General features: G+C 45.4%; 20 non-coding genes across 20 annotated transcripts; 9 read left to right on the top strand and 11 right to left on the bottom strand.

The window, feature by feature from the left end:
- Positions 1-95: 95 nt before the first annotated feature.
- LOC144764934 (U6 spliceosomal RNA) lies at positions 96-202 on the bottom strand. Its single transcript, XR_013596957.1, has one exon. It is a non-coding gene; the product is annotated as a U6 spliceosomal RNA (small nuclear RNA).
- A 718-nt stretch (positions 203-920) lies between these two features.
- On the top strand, positions 921-993 carry TRNAR-ACG (transfer RNA arginine (anticodon ACG)). The gene has a single exon. It is a non-coding gene; the product is annotated as a tRNA-Arg (tRNA).
- Positions 994-2,018: 1,025 nt separating this feature from the next.
- LOC144764910 (U6 spliceosomal RNA) lies at positions 2,019-2,125 on the bottom strand. Its single transcript, XR_013596935.1, has one exon. It is a non-coding gene; the product is annotated as a U6 spliceosomal RNA (small nuclear RNA).
- A 1,807-nt stretch (positions 2,126-3,932) lies between these two features.
- On the bottom strand, positions 3,933-4,039 carry LOC144764847 (U6 spliceosomal RNA). Its single transcript, XR_013596874.1, has one exon. It is a non-coding gene; the product is annotated as a U6 spliceosomal RNA (small nuclear RNA).
- A 734-nt stretch (positions 4,040-4,773) lies between these two features.
- Positions 4,774-4,846, top strand: TRNAR-ACG (transfer RNA arginine (anticodon ACG)). The gene has a single exon. It is a non-coding gene; the product is annotated as a tRNA-Arg (tRNA).
- Positions 4,847-5,871: 1,025 nt separating this feature from the next.
- On the bottom strand, positions 5,872-5,978 carry LOC144764654 (U6 spliceosomal RNA). Its single transcript, XR_013596697.1, has one exon. It is a non-coding gene; the product is annotated as a U6 spliceosomal RNA (small nuclear RNA).
- Positions 5,979-6,706: 728 nt separating this feature from the next.
- On the top strand, positions 6,707-6,779 carry TRNAR-ACG (transfer RNA arginine (anticodon ACG)). Its single transcript has one exon. It is a non-coding gene; the product is annotated as a tRNA-Arg (tRNA).
- A 1,025-nt stretch (positions 6,780-7,804) lies between these two features.
- On the bottom strand, positions 7,805-7,911 carry LOC144764653 (U6 spliceosomal RNA). The gene has a single exon (XR_013596696.1). It is a non-coding gene; the product is annotated as a U6 spliceosomal RNA (small nuclear RNA).
- A 728-nt stretch (positions 7,912-8,639) lies between these two features.
- Positions 8,640-8,712, top strand: TRNAR-ACG (transfer RNA arginine (anticodon ACG)). Its single transcript has one exon. It is a non-coding gene; the product is annotated as a tRNA-Arg (tRNA).
- A 1,025-nt stretch (positions 8,713-9,737) lies between these two features.
- On the bottom strand, positions 9,738-9,844 carry LOC144764652 (U6 spliceosomal RNA). Its single transcript, XR_013596695.1, has one exon. It is a non-coding gene; the product is annotated as a U6 spliceosomal RNA (small nuclear RNA).
- A 714-nt stretch (positions 9,845-10,558) lies between these two features.
- Positions 10,559-10,631, top strand: TRNAR-ACG (transfer RNA arginine (anticodon ACG)). The gene has a single exon. It is a non-coding gene; the product is annotated as a tRNA-Arg (tRNA).
- A 1,025-nt stretch (positions 10,632-11,656) lies between these two features.
- On the bottom strand, positions 11,657-11,763 carry LOC144764651 (U6 spliceosomal RNA). The gene has a single exon (XR_013596694.1). It is a non-coding gene; the product is annotated as a U6 spliceosomal RNA (small nuclear RNA).
- Positions 11,764-12,491: 728 nt separating this feature from the next.
- On the top strand, positions 12,492-12,564 carry TRNAR-ACG (transfer RNA arginine (anticodon ACG)). The gene has a single exon. It is a non-coding gene; the product is annotated as a tRNA-Arg (tRNA).
- A 1,025-nt stretch (positions 12,565-13,589) lies between these two features.
- On the bottom strand, positions 13,590-13,696 carry LOC144764650 (U6 spliceosomal RNA). The gene has a single exon (XR_013596693.1). It is a non-coding gene; the product is annotated as a U6 spliceosomal RNA (small nuclear RNA).
- A 728-nt stretch (positions 13,697-14,424) lies between these two features.
- On the top strand, positions 14,425-14,497 carry TRNAR-ACG (transfer RNA arginine (anticodon ACG)). The gene has a single exon. It is a non-coding gene; the product is annotated as a tRNA-Arg (tRNA).
- A 1,025-nt stretch (positions 14,498-15,522) lies between these two features.
- Positions 15,523-15,629, bottom strand: LOC144764649 (U6 spliceosomal RNA). The gene has a single exon (XR_013596692.1). It is a non-coding gene; the product is annotated as a U6 spliceosomal RNA (small nuclear RNA).
- Positions 15,630-16,359: 730 nt separating this feature from the next.
- On the top strand, positions 16,360-16,432 carry TRNAR-ACG (transfer RNA arginine (anticodon ACG)). Its single transcript has one exon. It is a non-coding gene; the product is annotated as a tRNA-Arg (tRNA).
- Positions 16,433-17,457: 1,025 nt separating this feature from the next.
- LOC144764647 (U6 spliceosomal RNA) lies at positions 17,458-17,564 on the bottom strand. The gene has a single exon (XR_013596691.1). It is a non-coding gene; the product is annotated as a U6 spliceosomal RNA (small nuclear RNA).
- A 728-nt stretch (positions 17,565-18,292) lies between these two features.
- On the top strand, positions 18,293-18,365 carry TRNAR-ACG (transfer RNA arginine (anticodon ACG)). Its single transcript has one exon. It is a non-coding gene; the product is annotated as a tRNA-Arg (tRNA).
- Positions 18,366-19,389: 1,024 nt separating this feature from the next.
- Positions 19,390-19,496, bottom strand: LOC144765142 (U6 spliceosomal RNA). Its single transcript, XR_013597154.1, has one exon. It is a non-coding gene; the product is annotated as a U6 spliceosomal RNA (small nuclear RNA).
- Positions 19,497-20,127: the final 631 nt, after the last annotated feature.

Below are 20,127 nucleotides of genomic sequence, written 5' to 3'. Positions count from 1 at the left end.
TTTAAAAATACATATTACATGACACAGGACTGGAACCTGCTTTATTATTTCAATAAGTCTTGAAAACAAAGAAGATTTCTCTCCTAAAAGCTGTTAAAAATATGGAACGCTTCACGAATTTGCGTGCCATCCTTGTGCAGGGGCCATGCTAATCTTCTCTGTATCGTTCCAATTTTAGTATATGTGCTGCCGAAGCGAGCACACTGTATTGATGAACTGACAATGTTTATAAACTCTCTAAATCCACAGTCTCTAGACATAGGGTGGCCTGGCAGAGATGCTCAGATGGCCAGTAAGCATTCAAATCTGAGCCAATGGGCAAAAATGTATGAAGAGTAGCAATCCATTATTCTTCACTGCATTCGTGGTCCAAGACTTCACACACCGTAAGTATGTAGATTATGCCAGGGTTGCAAAGGCTCATGGTTTGGGCTACAGACAAGGAGCATTGTGACATCACGCTGCCTGTGGAACTTTGATATTAAAGGCGAAACAGCTGCACAGTAGGTTAGGTGAAGTGCTCTGAGTGTGGAAAGGCAGCATGCTTGGGTCCCTGGACAAGGTGAGCCTACGACAAGGTGTCTGAATTTTAACCCCTATTGTAATATTAAACTCCCTTTTGTTGTACCCGCCTACTTACTAAGGAGTTCACAAGCTCAGCCCCACACAGACCTGGAGCTGATTATGTTAACCCAGAGTATTTAAGAAACTGAGCCTGATCTAAAAGATTTTCTTGGATCTAGGACCATTTTGCCTAGCTTTTAGGTCCTTCCTTCTCCTAAAGTCCTTTGTACAACTTAGGAAAACCTCATAGAACAGACTTTCAGGTGGTCAGATGGGTTTCCTTGTGCCTTCACACACACACACACACACACGCTTTCTAGCCCTCTTAAGGACAACAAGATAGGTGCAAATACATAGGGCCAGTGGCGCAATGGATAACGCGTCTGACTACGGATCAGAAGATTGTAGGTTCGACTCCTATCTGGCTCGGAAGGGTTGTAGGTCTCTTTTTCATTATGTTCCTGTGGTATTCTTATTTACCTCAGACTTAATGTAGGTTCAATATTCTCCAGCAGGACTCATCCAGCAGTTGTTCCACGGTAGAGCTGCAGTAATAGGACCACGGCTAGTTAAACGTTTCCCATTTGCTGCTGGACTCTACATGACGGCCGTCACGTGGTGTGCTGCTTTTGTATTTCAACATGGGTCCCTGATTCTCTTAACTACATAAAAAAGCTTGTTGACAAAAGTGTGTGTGCGCGCGAGGGTCTGTGGACGCAGGCAGGTGTGTGCAATTGAATGCTTACCCATTTACATTTGTGAGAGGGACAAACCAACTCCTTGTGGGCTGCAGGCTTACAACTGGTAGCCCCAGTAGCCAGGCAGAACCACAGTTAAGGAGAGAGAGGAAGTTGGTCCATTATTAGAGAAGAACCATGAGCATCTTGCCCTGCTACCTTCTTCCCCTCTCGGCCACGATCGGCCACGATCGGCCAAGACCTCTCTATTAGGGCGGAGGGTGAACATTTCTTGGACCTCAGAAACTTAGGGATGTAGACCCAATATGTCCTCCAAGCGCCTAGAGACCTGGTGCCCAATCTGGCGTGGTGTTTTTCAGCATACCCGACCAATCTGGTTGCAAGGCAGATTTTAACAGTACTGCTGAAAAGGGACTCCCAGGCATCCCTGAGGCCATCATTTGCATAGGCCCTGCCCTTCTCTTTATCCTGCTTCCCACAAAGCAACTCATCACTAGCAGCAGTATAGATTTGGAGGTGGTGAAGAATAATGACAGGGAGGCTGAAAAAGAGAAAGAAAAGTCCCAGAAGTCCAGCAGGCTTCCTTGTAAAATGCTGCTGGACATAGAGCGCACCTTCTTTACTGCAAGGCAAATACATTAAAAATGTTGAGGAGAGACAATTTAAAAATACATATTACATGACACAGGACTGGAACCTGCTTTATTATTTCAATAAGTCTTGAAAACAAAGAAGATTTCTCTCCTAAAAGCTGTTAAAAATATGGAACGCTTCACGAATTTGCGTGTCATCCTTGCGCAGGGGCCATGCTAATCTTCTCTGTATCGTTCCAATTTTAGGATATGTGCTGCCGAAGCGAGCACACTGTATTGATGAACTGACAATGTTTATAAACTCTCTAAATCCACAGTCTCTAGACATAGGGTGGCCTGGCAGAGATGCTCAGATGGCCAGTAAGCATTCAAATCTGAGCCAATGGGCAAAAATGTATGAAGAGTAGCAATCCATTATTCTTCACTGCATTCGTGGTCCAAGACTTCACACACCGTAAGTATGTAGATTATGCCAGGGTTGCAAAGGCTCATGGTTTGGGCTACAGACAAGGAGCATTGTGACATCACGCTGCCTGTGGAACTTTGATATTAAAGGCGAAACAGCTGCACAGTAGGTTAGGTGAAGTGCTCTGAGTGTGGAAAGGCAGCATGCTTGGGTCCCTGGACAAGGTGAGCCTACGACAAGGTGTCTGAATTTTAACCCCTATTGTAATATTAAACTCCCTTTTGTTGTACCCGCCTACTTACTAAGGAGTTCACAAGCTCAGCCCCACACAGACCTGGAGCTGATTATGTTAACCCAGAGTATTTAAGAAACTGAGCCTGATCTAAAAGATTTTCTTGGATCTAGGACCATTTTGCCTAGCTTTTAGGTCCTTCCTTCTCCTAAAGTCCTTTGTACAACTTAGGAAAACCTCATAGAACAGACTTTCAGGTGGTCAGATGGGTTTCCTTGTGCCTTCACACACACACACACACACACACGCTTTCTAGCCCTCTTAAGGACAAAAAGATAGGTGCAAATACATAGGGCCAGTGGTGCATGGATAATGCGTCTGACTACGGATCAGAAGATTGTAGGTTCGACTCCTATCTGGCTCGGAAGGGTTGTAGGTCTCTTTTTCATTATGTTCCTGTGGTATTCTTATTTACCTCAGACTTAATGTAGGTTCAATATTCTCCAGCAGGACTCATCCAGCAGTTGTTCCACGGTAGAGCTGTAGTAATAGGACCACGGCTAGTTAAACGTTTCCCATTTGCTGCTGGACTCTACATGACGGCCGTCACGTGGTGTGCTGCTTTTGTATTTCAACATGGGTCCCTGATTCTCTTAACTACATAAAAAAGCTTGTTGACAAAAGTGTGTGTGCGCGCGAGGGTCTGTGGACACAGGCAGGTGTGTGCAATTGAATGCTTACCCATTTACATTTGTGAGAGGGACAAACCAACTCCTTGTGGGCTGCAGGCTTACAACTGGTAGCCCCAGTAGCCAGGCAGAACCACAGTTAAGGAGAGAGAGGAAGTTGGTCCATTATTAGAGAAGAACCATGAGCATCTTGCCCTGCTACCTTCTTCCCCTCTCAGCCACGATCGGCCACGACCTCTCTATTAGGGCGGAGGGTGAACATTTCTTGGACCTCAGAAACTTAGGGATGTAAACCCAATATGTCCTCCAAGCGCCTAGAGACCTGGTGCCCAATCTGGCGTGGTGTTTTTCAGCATACCCGACCAATCTGGTTGCAAGGCAGATTTTAACAGTACTGCTGAAAAGGGACTCCCAGGCATCCCTGAGGCCATCATTTGCATAGGCCCTGCCCTTCTCTTTATCCTGCTTCCCACAAAGCAACTCATCACTAGCAGCAGTATAGATTTGGAGGTGGTGAAGAATAATGACAGGGAGGCTGAAAAAGAGAAAGAAAAGTCCCAGAAGTCCAGCAGGCTTCCTTGTAAAATGCTGCTGGACATAGAGCGCACCTTCTTTACTGCAAGGCAAATACATTAAAAATGTTGAGGAGAGACAATTTAAAAATACATATTACATGACACAGGACTGGAACCTGCTTTATTATTTCAATAAGTCTTGAAAACAAAGAAGATTTCTCTCCTAAAAGCTGTTAAAAATATGGAACGCTTCACGAATTTGCGTGTCATCCTTGCGCAGGGGCCATGCTAATCTTCTCTGTATCGTTCCAATTTTAGTATATGTGCTGCCAAAGCGAGCACACTGTATTGATGAACTGACAATGTTTATAAACTCTCTAAATCCACAGTCTCTAGACATAGGGTGGCCTGGCAGAGATGCTCAGATGGCCAGTAAGCATTCAAATCTGAGCCAATGGGCAAAAATGTATGAAGAGTAGCAATCCATTATTCTTCACTGCATTCGTGGTCCAAGACTTCACACACCGTAAGTATGTAGATTATGCCAGGGTTGCAAAGGCTCATGGTTTGGGCTACAGACAAGGAGCATTGTGACATCACGCTGCCTGTGGAACTTTGATATTAAAGGCGAAACAGCTGCACAGTAGGTTAGGTGAAGTGCTCTGAGTGTGGAAAGGCAGCATGCTTGGGTCCCTGGACAAGGTGAGCCTACGACAAGGTGTCTGAATTTTAACCCCTATTGTAATATTAAACTCCCTTTTGTTGTACCCGCCTACTTACTAAGGAGTTCACAAGCTCAGCCCCACACAGACCTGGAGCTGATTATGTTAACCCAGAGTATTTAAGAAACTGAGCCTGATCTAAAAGATTTTCTTGGATCTAGGACCATTTTGCCTAGCTTTTAGGTCCTTCCTTCTCCTAAAGTCCTTTGTACAACTTAGGAAAACCTCATAGAACAGACTTTCAGGTGGTCAGATGGGTTTCCTTGTGCCTTCACACACACACACACACACACACACACACACACACACGCTTTCTAGCCCTCTTAAGGACAAAAAGATAGGTGCAAATACATAGGGCCAGTGGCGCAATGGATAACGCGTCTGACTACGGATCAGAAGATTGTAGGTTCGACTCCTATCTGGCTCGGAAGGGTTGTAGGTCTCTTTTTCATTATGTTCCTGTGGTATTCTTATTTACCTCAGACTTAATGTAGGTTCAATATTCTCCAGCAGGACTCATCCAGCAGTTGTTCCACGGTAGAGCTGCAGTAATAGGACCACGGCTAGTTAAACGTTTCCCATTTGCTGCTGGACTCTACATGACGGCCGTCACGTGGTGTGCTGCTTTTGTATTTCAACATGGGTCCCTGATTCTCTTAACTACATAAAAAAGCTTGTTGACAAAAGTGTGTGTGCGCGCGAGGGTCTGTGGACGCAGGCAGGTGTGTGCAATTGAATGCTTACCCATTTACATTTGTGAGAGGGACAAACCAACTCCTTGTGGGCTGCAGGCTTACAACTGGTAGCCCCAGTAGCCAGGCAGAACCACAGTTAAGGAGAGAGAGGAAGTTGGTCCATTATTAGAGAAGAACCATGAGCATCTTGCCCTGCTACCTTCTTCCCCTCTCAGCCACAATCAGCCACAATCGGCCAAGACCTCTCTATTAGGGCGGAGGGTGAACATTTCTTGGACCTCAGAAACTTAGGGATGTAGACCCAATATGTCCTCCAAGCGCCTAGAGACCTGGTGCCCAATCTGGCGTGGTGTTTTTCAGCATACCCGACCAATCTGGTTGCAAGGCAGATTTTAACAGTACTGCTGAAAAGGGACTCCCAGGCATCCCTGAGGCCATCATTTGCATAGGCCCTGCCCTTCTCTTTATCCTGCTTCCCACAAAGCAACTCATCACTAGCAGCAGTATAGATTTGGAGGTGGTGAAGAATAATGACAGGGAGGCTGAAAAAGAGAAAGAAAAGTCCCAGAAGTCCAGCAGGCTTCCTTGTAAAATGCTGCTGGACATAGAGCGCACCTTCTTTACTGCAAGGCAAATACATTAAAAATGTTGAGGAGAGACAATTTAAAAATACATATTACATGACACAGGACTGGAACCTGCTTTATTATTTCAATAAGTCTTGAAAACAAAGAAGATTTCTCTCCTAAAAGCTGTTAAAAATATGGAACGCTTCACGAATTTGCGTGTCATCCTTGCGCAGGGGCCATGCTAATCTTCTCTGTATCGTTCCAATTTTAGTATATGTGCTGCCGAAGCGAGCACACTGTATTGATGAACTGACAATGTTTATAAACTCTCTAAATCCACAGTCTCTAGACATAGGGTGGCCTGGCAGAGATGCTCAGATGGCCAGTAAGCATTCAAATCTGAGCCAATGGGCAAAAATGTATGAAGAGTAGCAATCCATTATTCTTCACTGCATTCGTGGTCCAAGACTTCACACACCGTAAGTATGTAGATTATGCCAGGGTTGCAAAGGCTCATGGTTTGGGCTACAGACAAGGAGCATTGTGACATCACGCTGCCTGTGGAACTTTGATATTAAAGGCGAAACAGCTGCACAGTAGGTTAGGTGAAGTGCTCTGAGTGTGGAAAGGCAGCATGCTTGGGTCCCTGGACAAGGTGAGCCTACGACAAGGTGTCTGAATTTTAACCCCTATTGTAATATTAAACTCCCTTTTGTTGTACCCGCCTACTTACTAAGGAGTTCACAAGCTCAGCCCCACACAGACCTGGAGCTGATTATGTTAACCCAGAGTATTTAAGAAACTGAGCCTGATCTAAAAGATTTTCTTGGATCTAGGACCATTTTGCCTAGCTTTTAGGTCCTTCCTTCTCCTAAAGTCCTTTGTACAACTTAGGAAAACCTCATAGAACAGACTTTCAGGTGGTCAGATGGGTTTCCTTGTGCCTTCACACACACACACACACACACACACACACACGCTTTCTAGCCCTCTTAAGGACAAAAAGATAGGTGCAAATACATAGGGCCAGTGGTGCAATGGATAACGCGTCTGACTACGGATCAGAAGATTGTAGGTTCGACTCCTATCTGGCTCGGAAGGGTTGTAGGTCTCTTTTTCATTATGTTCCTGTGGTATTCTTATTTACCTCAGACTTAATGTAGGTTCAATATTCTCCAGCAGGACTCATCCAGCAGTTGTTCCACGGTAGAGCTGCAGTAATAGGACCACGGCTAGTTAAACGTTTCCCATTTGCTCCTGGACTCTACATGATGGCCGTCACGTGGTGTGCTGCTTTTGTATTTCAACATGGGTCCCTGATTCTCTTAACTACATAAAAAAGCTTGTTGACAAAAGTGTGTGTGCGCGCGAGGGTCTGTGGACGCAGGCAGGTGTGTGCAATTGAATGCTTACCCATTTACATTTGTGAGAGGGACAAACCAACTCCTTGTGGGCTGCAGGCTTACAACTGGTAGCCCCAGTAGCCAGGCAGAACCACAGTTAAGGAGAGAGAGGAAGTTGGTCCATTATTAGAGAAGAACCATGAGCATCTTGCCCTGCTACCTTCTTCCCCTCTCGGCCACGATCGGCCACGATCGGCCAAGACCTCTCTATTAGGGCGGAGGGTGAACATTTCTTGGACCTCAGAAACTTAGGGATGTAGACCCAATATGTCCTCCAAGCGCCTAGAGACCTGGTGCCCAATCTGGCGTGGTGTTTTTCAGCATACCCGACCAATCTGGTTGCAAGGCAGATTTTAACAGTACTGCTGAAAAGGGACTCCCAGGCATCCCTGAGGCCATCATTTGTATAGGCCCTGCCCTTCTCTTTATCCTGCTTCCCACAAAGCAACTCATCACTAGCAGCAGTATAGATTTGGAGGTGGTGAAGAATAATGACAGGGAGGCTGAAAAAGAGAAAGAAAAGTCCCAGAAGTCCAGCAGGCTTCCTTGTAAAATGCTGCTGGACATAGAGCGCCCCTTCTTTACTGCAAGGCAAATACATTAAAAATGTTGAGGAGAGACAATTTAAAAATACATATTACATGACACAGGACTGGAACCTGCTTTATTATTTCAATAAGTCTTGAAAACAAAGAAGATTTCTCTCCTAAAAGCTGTTAAAAATATGGAACGCTTCACGAATTTGCGTGTCATCCTTGCGCAGGGGCCATGCTAATCTTCTCTGTATCGTTCCAATTTTAGTATATGTGCTGCCGAAGCGAGCACACTTTATTGATGAACTGACAATGTTTATAAACTCTCTAAATCCACAGTCTCTAGACATAGGGTGGCCTGGCAGAGATGCTCAGATGGCCAGTAAGCATTCAAATCTGAGCCAATGGGCAAAAATGTATGAAGAGTAGCAATCCATTATTCTTCACTGCATTCGTGGTCCAAGACTTCACACACCGTAAGTATGTAGATTATGCCAGGGTTGCAAAGGCTCATGGTTTGGGCTACAGACAAGGAGCATTGTGACATCACGCTGCCTGTGGAACTTTGATATTAAAGGCGAAACAGCTGCACAGTAGGTTAGGTGAAGTGCTCTGAGTGTGGAAAGGCAGCATGCTTGGGTCCCCGGACAAGGTGAGCCTACGACAAGGTGTCTGAATTTTAACCCCTATTGTAATATTAAACTCCCTTTTGTTGTACCCGCCTACTTACTAAGGAGTTCACAAGCTCAGCCCCACACAGACCTGGAGCTGATTATGTTAACCCAGAGTATTTAAGAAACTGAGCCTGATCTAAAAGATTTTCTTAGATCTAGGACCATTTTGCCTAGCTTTTAGGTCCTTCCTTCTCCTAAAGTCCTTTGTACAACTTAGGAAAACCTCACAGAACAGACTTTCAGGTGGTCAGATGGGTTTCCTTGTGCCTTCACACACACACACACACACACACACACACACGCTTTCTAGCCCTCTTAAGGACAAAAAGATAGGTGCAATTACATAGGGCCAGTGGCGCAATGGATAACGCGTCTGACTACGGATCAGAAGATTGTAGGTTCGACTCCTATCTGGCTCGGAAGGGTTGTAGGTCTCTTTTTCATTATGTTCCTGTGGTATTCTTATTTACCTCAGACTTAATGTATGGTCAATATTCTCCAGCAGGACTCATCCAGCAGTTGTTCCACGGTAGAGCTGCAGTAATAGGACCACGGCTAGTTAAACATTTCCCATTTGCTGCTGGACTCTACATGACGGCCGTCACGTGGTGTGCTGCTTTTGTATTTCAACATGGGTCCCTGATTCTCTTAACTACATAAAAAAGCTTGTTGACAAAAGTGTGTGTGCGCGCGAGGGTCTGTGGACGCAGGCAGGTGTGTGCAATTGAATGCTTACCCATTTACATTTGTGAGAGGGACAAACCAACTCCTTGTGGGCTGCAGGCTTACAACTGGTAGCCCCAGTAGCCAGGCAGAACCACAGTTAAGGAGAGGGAGGAAGTTGGTCCATTATTAGAGAAGAACCATGAGCATCTTGCCCTGCTACCTTCTTCCCCTCTCAGCCACGATCAGCCACGATCGGCCAAGACCTCTCTATTAGGGCGGAGGGTGAACATTTCTTGGACCTCAGAAACTTAGGGATGTAGACCCAATATGTCCTCCAAGCGCCTAGAGACCTGGTGCCCAATCTGGCGTGGTGTTTTTCAGCATACCCGACCAATCTGGTTGCAAGGCAGATTTTAACAGTACTGCTGAAAAGGGACTCCCAGGCATCCCTGAGGCCATCATTTGCATAGGCCCTGCCCTTCTCTTTATCCTGCTTCCCACAAAGCAACTCATCACTAGCAGCAGTATAGATTTGGAGGTGGTGAAGAATAATGACAGGGAGGCTGAAAAAGAGAAAGAAAAGTCCCAGAAGTCCAGCAGGCTTCCTTGTAAAATGCTGCTGGACATAGAGCGCACCTTCTTTACTGCAAGGCAAATACATTAAAAATGTTGAGGAGAGACAATTTAAAAATACATATTACATGACACAGGACTGGAACCTGCTTTATTATTTCAATAAGTCTTGAAAACAAAGAAGATTTCTCTCCTAAAAGCTGTTAAAAATATGGAACGCTTCACGAATTTGCGTGTCATCCTTGCGCAGGGGCCATGCTAATCTTCTCTGTATCGTTCCAATTTTAGTATATGTGCTGCCGAAGCGAGCACACTTTATTGATGAACTGACAATGTTTATAAACTCTCTAAATCCACAGTCTCTAGACATAGGGTGGCCTGGCAGAGATGCTCAGATGGCCAGTAAGCATTCAAATCTGAGCCAATGGGCAAAAATGTATGAAGAGTAGCAATCCATTATTCTTCACTGCATTCGTGGTCCAAGACTTCACACACCGTAAGTATGTAGATTATGCCAGGGTTGCAAAGGCTCATGGTTTGGGCTACAGACAAGGAGCATTGTGACATCACGCTGCCTGTGGAACTTTGATATTAAAGGCGAAACAGCTGCACAGTAGGTTAGGTGAAGTGCTCTGAGTGTGGAAAGGCAGCATGCTTGGGTCCCCGGACAAGGTGAGCCTACGACAAGGTGTCTGAATTTTAACCCCTATTGTAATATTAAACTCCCTTTTGTTGTACCCGCCTACTTACTAAGGAGTTCACAAGCTCAGCCCCACACAGACCTGGAGCTGATTATGTTAACCCAGAGTATTTAAGAAACTGAGCCTGATCTAAAAGATTTTCTTAGATCTAGGACCATTTTGCCTAGCTTTTAGGTCCTTCCTTCTCCTAAAGTCCTTTGTACAACTTAGGAAAACCTCACAGAACAGACTTTCAGGTGGTCAGATGGGTTTCCTTGTGCCTTCACACACACACACACACGCTTTCTAGCCCTCTTAAGGACAAAAAGATAGGTGCAATTACATAGGGCCAGTGGCGCAATGGATAACGCGTCTGACTACGGATCAGAAGATTGTAGGTTCGACTCCTATCTGGCTCGGAAGGGTTGTAGGTCTCTTTTTCATTATGTTCCTGTGGTATTCTTATTTACCTCAGACTTAATGTAGGTTCAATATTCTCCAGCAGGACTCATCCAGCAGTTGTTCCACGGTAGAGCTGCAGTAATAGGACCACGGCTAGTTAAACGTTTCCCATTTGCTGCTGGACTCTACATGACGGCCGTCACGTGGTGTGCTGCTTTTGTATTTCAACATGGGTCCCTGATTCTCTTAACTACATAAAAAAGCTTGTTGACAAAAGTGTGTGTGCGCGCGAGGGTCTGTGGACGCAGGCAGGTGTGTGCAATTGAATGCTTACCCATTTACATTTGTGAGAGGGACAAACCAACTCCTTGTGGGCTGCAGGCTTACAACTGGTAGCCCCAGTAGCCAGGCAGAACCACAGTTAAGGAGAGAGAGGAAGTTGGTCCATTATTAGAGAAGAACCATGAGCATCTTGCCCTGCTACCTTCTTCCCCTCTCAGCCACAATCAGCCACAATCGGCCAAGACCTCTCTATTAGGGCGGAGGGTGAACATTTCTTGGACCTCAGAAACTTAGGGATGTAGACCCAATATGTCCTCCAAGCGCCTAGAGACCTGGTGCCCAATCTGGCGTGGTGTTTTTCAGCATACCCGACCAATCTGGTTGCAAGGCAGATTTTAACAGTACTGCTGAAAAGGGACTCCCAGGCATCCCTGAGGCCATCATTTGCATAGGCCCTGCCCTTCTCTTTATCCTGCTTCCCACAAAGCAACTCATCACTAGCAGCAGTATAGATTTGGAGGTGGTGAAGAATAATGACAGGGAGGCTGAAAAAGAGAAAGAAAAGTCCCAGAAGTCCAGCAGGCTTCCTTGTAAAATGCTGCTGGACATAGAGCGCACCTTCTTTACTGCAAGGCAAATACATTAAAAATGTTGAGGAGAGACAATTTAAAAATACATATTACATGACACAGGACTGGAACCTGCTTTATTATTTCAATAAGTCTTGAAAACAAAGAAGATTTCTCTCCTAAAAGCTGTTAAAAATATGGAACGCTTCACGAATTTGCGTGTCATCCTTGCGCAGGGGCCATGCTAATCTTCTCTGTATCGTTCCAATTTTAGTATATGTGCTGCCGAAGCGAGCACACTGTATTGATGAACTGACAATGTTTATAAACTCTCTAAATCCACAGTCTCTAGACATAGGGTGGCCTGGCAGAGATGCTCAGATGGCCAGTAAGCATTCAAATCTGAGCCAATGGGCAAAAATGTATGAAGAGTAGCAATCCATTATTCTTCACTGCATTCGTGGTCCAAGACTTCACACACCGTAAGTATGTAGATTATGCCAGGGTTGCAAAGGCTCATGGTTTGGGCTACAGACAAGGAGCATTGTGACATCACGCTGCCTGTGGAACTTTGATATTAAAGGCGAAACAGCTGCACAGTAGGTTAGGTGAAGTGCTCTGAGTGTGGAAAGGCAGCATGCTTGGGTCCCTGGACAAGGTGAGCCTACGACAAGGTGTCTGAATTTTAACCCCTATTGTAATATTAAACTCCCTTTTGTTGTACCCGCCTACTTACTAAGGAGTTCACAAGCTCAGCCCCACACAGACCTGGAGCTGATTATGTTAACCCAGAGTATTTAAGAAACTGAGCCTGATCTAAAAGATTTTCTTGGATCTAGGACCATTTTGCCTAGCTTTTAGGTCCTTCCTTCTCCTAAAGTCCTTTGTACAACTTAGGAAAACCTCATAGAACAGACTTTCAGGTGGTCAGATGGGTTTCCTTGTGCCTTCACACACACACACACACACACACACACACACGCTTTCTAGCCCTCTTAAGGACAAAAAGATAGGTGCAAATACATAGGGCCAGTGGTGCAATGGATAACGCGTCTGACTACGGATCAGAAGATTGTAGGTTCGACTCCTATCTGGCTCGGAAGGGTTGTAGGTCTCTTTTTCATTATGTTCCTGTGGTATTCTTATTTACCTCAGACTTAATGTAGGTTCAATATTCTCCAGCAGGACTCATCCAGCAGTTGTTCCACGGTAGAGCTGCAGTAATAGGACCACGGCTAGTTAAACGTTTCCCATTTGCTGCTGGACTCTACATGATGGCCGTCACGTGGTGTGCTGCTTTTGTATTTCAACATGGGTCCCTGATTCTCTTAACTACATAAAAAAGCTTGTTGACAAAAGTGTGTGTGCGCGCGAGGGTCTGTGGACGCAGGCAGGTGTGTGCAATTGAATGCTTACCCATTTACATTTGTGAGAGGGACAAACCAACTCCTTGTGGGCTGCAGGCTTACAACTGGTAGCCCCAGTAGCCAGGCAGAACCACAGTTAAGGAGAGAGAGGAAGTTGGTCCATTATTAGAGAAGAACCATGAGCATCTTGCCCTGCTACCTTCTTCCCCTCTCGGCCACGATCGGCCACGATCGGCCAAGACCTCTCTATTAGGGCGGAGGGTGAACATTTCTTGGACCTCAGAAACTTAGGGATGTAGACCCAATATGTCCTCCAAGCGCCTAGAGACCTGGTGCCCAATCTGGCGTGGTGTTTTTCAGCATACCCGACCAATCTGGTTGCAAGGCAGATTTTAACAGTACTGCTGAAAAGGGACTCCCAGGCATCCCTGAGGCCATCATTTGTATAGGCCCTGCCCTTCTCTTTATCCTGCTTCCCACAAAGCAACTCATCACTAGCAGCAGTATAGATTTGGAGGTGGTGAAGAATAATGACAGGGAGGCTGAAAAAGAGAAAGAAAAGTCCCAGAAGTCCAGCAGGCTTCCTTGTAAAATGCTGCTGGACATAGAGCGCCCCTTCTTTACTGCAAGGCAAATACATTAAAAATGTTGAGGAGAGACAATTTAAAAATACATATTACATGACACAGGACTGGAACCTGCTTTATTATTTCAATAAGTCTTGAAAACAAAGAAGATTTCTCTCCTAAAAGCTGTTAAAAATATGGAACGCTTCACGAATTTGCGTGTCATCCTTGCGCAGGGGCCATGCTAATCTTCTCTGTATCGTTCCAATTTTAGTATATGTGCTGCCGAAGCGAGCACACTTTATTGATGAACTGACAATGTTTATAAACTCTCTAAATCCACAGTCTCTAGACATAGGGTGGCCTGGCAGAGATGCTCAGATGGCCAGTAAGCATTCAAATCTGAGCCAATGGGCAAAAATGTATGAAGAGTAGCAATCCATTATTCTTCACTGCATTCGTGGTCCAAGACTTCACACACCGTAAGTATGTAGATTATGCCAGGGTTGCAAAGGCTCATGGTTTGGGCTACAGACAAGGAGCATTGTGACATCACGCTGCCTGTGGAACTTTGATATTAAAGGCGAAACAGCTGCACAGTAGGTTAGGTGAAGTGCTCTGAGTGTGGAAAGGCAGCATGCTTGGGTCCCCGGACAAGGTGAGCCTACGACAAGGTGTCTGAATTTTAACCCCTATTGTAATATTAAACTCCCTTTTGTTGTACCCGCCTACTTACTAAGGAGTTCACAAGCTCAGCCCCACACAGACCTGGAGCTGATTATGTTAACCCAGAGTATTTAAGAAACTGAGCCTGATCTAAAAGATTTTCTTAGATCTAGGACCATTTTGCCTAGCTTTTAGGTCCTTCCTTCTCCTAAAGTCCTTTGTACAACTTAGGAAAACCTCACAGAACAGACTTTCAGGTGGTCAGATGGGTTTCCTTGTGCCTTCACACACACACACACACACACACACACACACGCTTTCTAGCCCTCTTAAGGACAAAAAGATAGGTGCAATTACATAGGGCCAGTGGCGCAATGGATAACGCGTCTGACTACGGATCAGAAGATTGTAGGTTCGACTCCTATCTGGCTCGGAAGGGTTGTAGGTCTCTTTTTCATTATGTTCCTGTGGTATTCTTATTTACCTCAGACTTAATGTATGGTCAATATTCTCCAGCAGGACTCATCCAGCAGTTGTTCCACGGTAGAGCTGCAGTAATAGGACCACGGCTAGTTAAACATTTCCCATTTGCTGCTGGACTCTACATGACGGCCGTCACGTGGTGTGCTGCTTTTGTATTTCAACATGGGTCCCTGATTCTCTTAACTACATAAAAAAGCTTGTTGACAAAAGTGTGTGTGCGCGCGAGGGTCTGTGGACGCAGGCAGGTGTGTGCAATTGAATGCTTACCCATTTACATTTGTGAGAGGGACAAACCAACTCCTTGTGGGCTGCAGGCTTACAACTGGTAGCCCCAGTAGCCAGGCAGAACCACAGTTAAGGAGAGGGAGGAAGTTGGTCCATTATTAGAGAAGAACCATGAGCATCTTGCCCTGCTACCTTCTTCCCCTCTCAGCCACGATCAGCCACGATCGGCCAAGACCTCTCTATTAGGGCGGAGGGTGAACATTTCTTGGACCTCAGAAACTTAGGGATGTAGACCCAATATGTCCTCCAAGCGCCTAGAGACCTGGTGCCCAATCTGGCGTGGTGTTTTTCAGCATACCCGACCAATCTGGTTGCAAGGCAGATTTTAACAGTACTGCTGAAAAGGGACTCCCAGGCATCCCTGAGGCCATCATTTGCATAGGCCCTGCCCTTCTCTTTATCCTGCTTCCCACAAAGCAACTCATCACTAGCAGCAGTATAGATTTGGAGGTGGTGAAGAATAATGACAGGGAGGCTGAAAAAGAGAAAGAAAAGTCCCAGAAGTCCAGCAGGCTTCCTTGTAAAATGCTGCTGGACATAGAGCGCACCTTCTTTACTGCAAGGCAAATACATTAAAAATGTTGAGGAGAGACAATTTAAAAATACATATTACATGACACAGGACTGGAACCTGCTTTATTATTTCAATAAGTCTTGAAAACAAAGAAGATTTCTCTCCTAAAAGCTGTTAAAAATATGGAACGCTTCACGAATTTGCGTGTCATCCTTGCGCAGGGGCCATGCTAATCTTCTCTGTATCGTTCCAATTTTAGTATATGTGCTGCCGAAGCGAGCACACTTTATTGATGAACTGACAATGTTTATAAACTCTCTAAATCCACAGTCTCTAGACATAGGGTGGCCTGGCAGAGATGCTCAGATGGCCAGTAAGCATTCAAATCTGAGCCAATGGGCAAAAATGTATGAAGAGTAGCAATCCATTATTCTTCACTGCATTCGTGGTCCAAGACTTCACACACCGTAAGTATGTAGATTATGCCAGGGTTGCAAAGGCTCATGGTTTGGGCTACAGACAAGGAGCATTGTGACATCACGCTGCCTGTGGAACTTTGATATTAAAGGCGAAACAGCTGCACAGTAGGTTAGGTGAAGTGCTCTGAGTGTGGAAAGGCAGCATGCTTGGGTCCCCGGACAAGGTGAGCCTACGACAAGGTGTCTGAATTTTAACCCCTATTGTAATATTAAACTCCCTTTTGTTGTACCCGCCTACTTACTAAGGAGTTCACAAGCTCAGCCCCACACAGACCTGGAGCTGATTATGTTAACCCAGAGTATTTAAGAAACTGAGCCTGATCTAAAAGATTTTCTTAGATCTAGGACCATTTTGCCTAGCTTTTAGGTCCTTCCTTCTCCTAAAGTCCTTTGTACAACTTAGGAAAACCTCACAGAACAGACTTTCAGGTGGTCAGATGGGTTTCCTTGTGCCTTCACACACACACACACACACACACACACACACACGCTTTCTAGCCCTCTTAAGGACAACAAGATAGGTGCAAATACATAGGGCCAGTGGCGCAATGGATAACGCGTCTGACTACGGATCAGAAGATTGTAGGTTCGACTCCTATCTGGCTCGGAAGGGTTGTAGGTCTCTTTTTCATTATGTTCCTGTGGTATTCTTATTTACCTCAGACTTAATGTAGGTTCAATATTCTCCAGCAGGACTCATCCAGCAGTTGTTCCACGGTAGAGCTGCAGTAATAGGACCACGGCTAGTTAAACGTTTCCCATTTGCTGCTGGACTCTACATGACGGCCGTCACGTGGTGTGCTGCTTTTGTATTTCAACATGGGTCCCTGATTCTCTTAACTACATAAAAAAGCTTGTTGACAAAAGTGTGTGTGCGCGCGAGGGTCTGTGGACGCAGGCAGGTGTGTGCAATTGAATGCTTACCCATTTACATTTGTGAGAGGGACAAACCAACTCCTTGTGGGCTGCAGGCTTACAACTGGTAGCCCCAGTAGCCAGGCAGAACCACAGTTAAGGAGAGAGAGGAAGTTGGTCCATTATTAGAGAAGAACCATGAGCATCTTGCCCTGCTACCTTCTTCCCCTCTCAGCCACGATCGGCCACGATCGGCCAAGACCTCTCTATTAGGGCGGAGGGTGAACATTTCTTGGACCTCAGAAACTTAGGGATGTAGACCCAATATGTCCTCCAAGCGCCTAGAGACCTGGTGCCCAATCTGGCGTGGTGTTTTTCAGCATACCCGACCAATCTGGTTGCAAGGCAGATTTTAACAGTACTGCTGAAAAGGGACTCCCAGGCATCCCTGAGGCCATCATTTGTATAGGCCCTGCCCTTCTCTTTATCCTGCTTCCCACAAAGCAACTCATCACTAGCAGCAGTATAGATTTGGAGGTGGTGAAGAATAATGACAGGGAGGCTGAAAAAGAGAAAGAAAAGTCCCAGAAGTCCAGCAGGCTTCCTTGTAAAATGCTGCTGGACATAGAGCGCCCCTTCTTTACTGCAAGGCAAATACATTAAAAATGTTGAGGAGAGACAATTTAAAAATACATATTACATGACACAGGACTGGAACCTGCTTTATTATTTCAATAAGTCTTGAAAACAAAGAAGATTTCTCTCCTAAAAGCTGTTAAAAATATGGAACGCTTCACGAATTTGCGTGTCATCCTTGCGCAGGGGCCATGCTAATCTTCTCTGTATCGTTCCAATTTTAGTATATGTGCTGCCGAAGCGAGCACACTTTATTGATGAACTGACAATGTTTATAAACTCTCTAAATCCACAGTCTCTAGACATAGGGTGGCCTGGCAGAGATGCTCAGATGGCCAGTAAGCATTCAAATCTGAGCCAATGGGCAAAAATGTATGAAGAGTAGCAATCCATTATTCTTCACTGCATTCGTGGTCCAAGACTTCACACACCGTAAGTATGTAGATTATGCCAGGGTTGCAAAGGCTCATGGTTTGGGCTACAGACAAGGAGCATTGTGACATCACGCTGCCTGTGGAACTTTGATATTAAAGGCGAAACAGCTGCACAGTAGGTTAGGTGAAGTGCTCTGAGTGTGGAAAGGCAGCATGCTTGGGTCCCCGGACAAGGTGAGCCTACGACAAGGTGTCTGAATTTTAACCCCTATTGTAATATTAAACTCCCTTTTGTTGTACCCGCCTACTTACTAAGGAGTTCACAAGCTCAGCCCCACACAGACCTGGAGCTGATTATGTTAACCCAGAGTATTTAAGAAACTGAGCCTGATCTAAAAGATTTTCTTAGATCTAGGACCATTTTGCCTAGCTTTTAGGTCCTTCCTTCTCCTAAAGTCCTTTGTACAACTTAGGAAAACCTCACAGAACAGACTTTCAGGTGGTCAGATGGGTTTCCTTGTGCCTTCACACACACACACACACACACACACACACACGCTTTCTAGCCCTCTTAAGGACAAAAAGATAGGTGCAATTACATAGGGCCAGTGGCGCAATGGATAACGCGTCTGACTACGGATCAGAAGATTGTAGGTTCGACTCCTATCTGGCTCGGAAGGGTTGTAGGTCTCTTTTTCATTATGTTCCTGTGGTATTCTTATTTACCTCAGACTTAATGTAGGGTCAATATTCTCCAGCAGGACTCATCCAGCAGTTGTTCCACGGTAGAGCTGCAGTAATAGGACCACGGCTAGTTAAACATTTCCCATTTGCTGCTGGACTCTACATGACGGCCGTCACGTGGTGTGCTGCTTTTGTATTTCAACATGGGTCCCTGATTCTCTTAACTACATAAAAAAGCTTGTTGACAAAAGTGTGTGTGCGCGCGAGGGTCTGTGGACGCAGGCAGGTGTGTGCAATTGAATGCTTACCCATTTACATTTGTGAGAGGGACAAACCAACTCCTTGTGGGCTGCAGGCTTACAACTGGTAGCCCCAGTAGCCAGGCAGAACCACAGTTAAGGAGAGAGAGGAAGTTGGTCCATTATTAGAGAAGAACCATGAGCATCTTGCCCTGCTACCTTCTTCCCCTCTCGGCCACGATCGGCCACGATCGGCCAAGACCTCTCTATTAGGGCGGAGGGTGAACATTTCTTGGACCTCAGAAACTTAGGGATGTAGACCCAATATGTCCTCCAAGCGCCTAGAGACCTGGTGCCCAATCTGCGTGGTGTTTTTCAGCATACCCGACCAATCTGGTTGCAAGGCAGATTTTAACAGTACTGCTGAAAAGGGACTCCCAGGCATCCCTGAGGCCATCATTTGCATAGGCCCTGCCCTTCTCTTTATCCTGCTTCCCACAAAGCAACTCATCACTAGCAGCAGTATAGATTTGGAGGTGGTGAAGAATAATGACAGGGAGGCTGAAAAAGAGAAAGAAAAGTCCCAGAAGTCCAGCAGGCTTCCTTGTAAAATGCTGCTGGACATAGAGCGCACCTTCTTTACTGCAAGGCAAATACATTAAAAATGTTGAGGAGAGACAATTTAAAAATACATATTACATGACACAGGACTGGAACCTGCTTTATTATTTCAATAAGTCTTGAAATCAAAGAAGATTTCTGTCCTAAAAGCTGTTAAAATTATGGAACGCTTCACGAATTTGCGTGTCATCCTTGCGCAGGGGCCATGCTAATCTTCTCTGTATCGTTCCAATTTTAGGATATGTGCTGCCGAAGCGAGCACACTGTATTGATGAACTGACAATGTTTATAAACTCTCTAAATCCACAGTCTCTAGACATAGGGTGGCCTGGCAGAGATGCTCAGATGGCCAGTAAGCATTCAAATCTGAGCCAATGGGCAAAAATGTATGAAGAGTAGCAATCCATTATTCTTCACTGCATTCGTGGTCCAAGACTTCACACACCGTAAGTATGTAGATTATGCCAGGGTTGCAAAGGCTCATGGTTTGGGCTACAGACAAGGAGCATTGTGACATCACGCTGCCTGTGGAACTTTGATATTAAAGGCGAAACAGCTGCACAGTAGGTTAGGTGAAGTGCTCTGAGTGTGGAAAGGCAGCATGCTTGGGTCCCTGGACAAGGTGAGCCTACGACAAGGTGTCTGAATTTTAACCCCTATTGTAATATTAAACTCCCTTTTGTTGTACCCGCCTACTTACTAAGGAGTTCACAAGCTCAGCCCCACACAGACCTGGAGCTGATTATGTTAACCCAGAGTATTTAAGAAACTGAGCCTGATCTAAAAGATTTTCTTGGATCTAGGACCATTTTGCCTAGCTTTTAGGTCCTTCCTTCTCCTAAAGTCCTTTGTACAACTTAGGAAAACCTCATAGAACAGACTTTCAGGTGGTC

This window comes from Lissotriton helveticus, chromosome 6 (genome assembly GCF_964261635.1).
Source record: "Lissotriton helveticus chromosome 6, aLisHel1.1, whole genome shotgun sequence".
In the NCBI taxonomy this organism is placed as follows: domain Eukaryota; kingdom Metazoa; phylum Chordata; class Amphibia; order Caudata; family Salamandridae; genus Lissotriton; species Lissotriton helveticus.
Note: the sequence above shows the minus strand (reverse complement) of the source record. Positions and strands in the feature narration are given on the sequence as shown.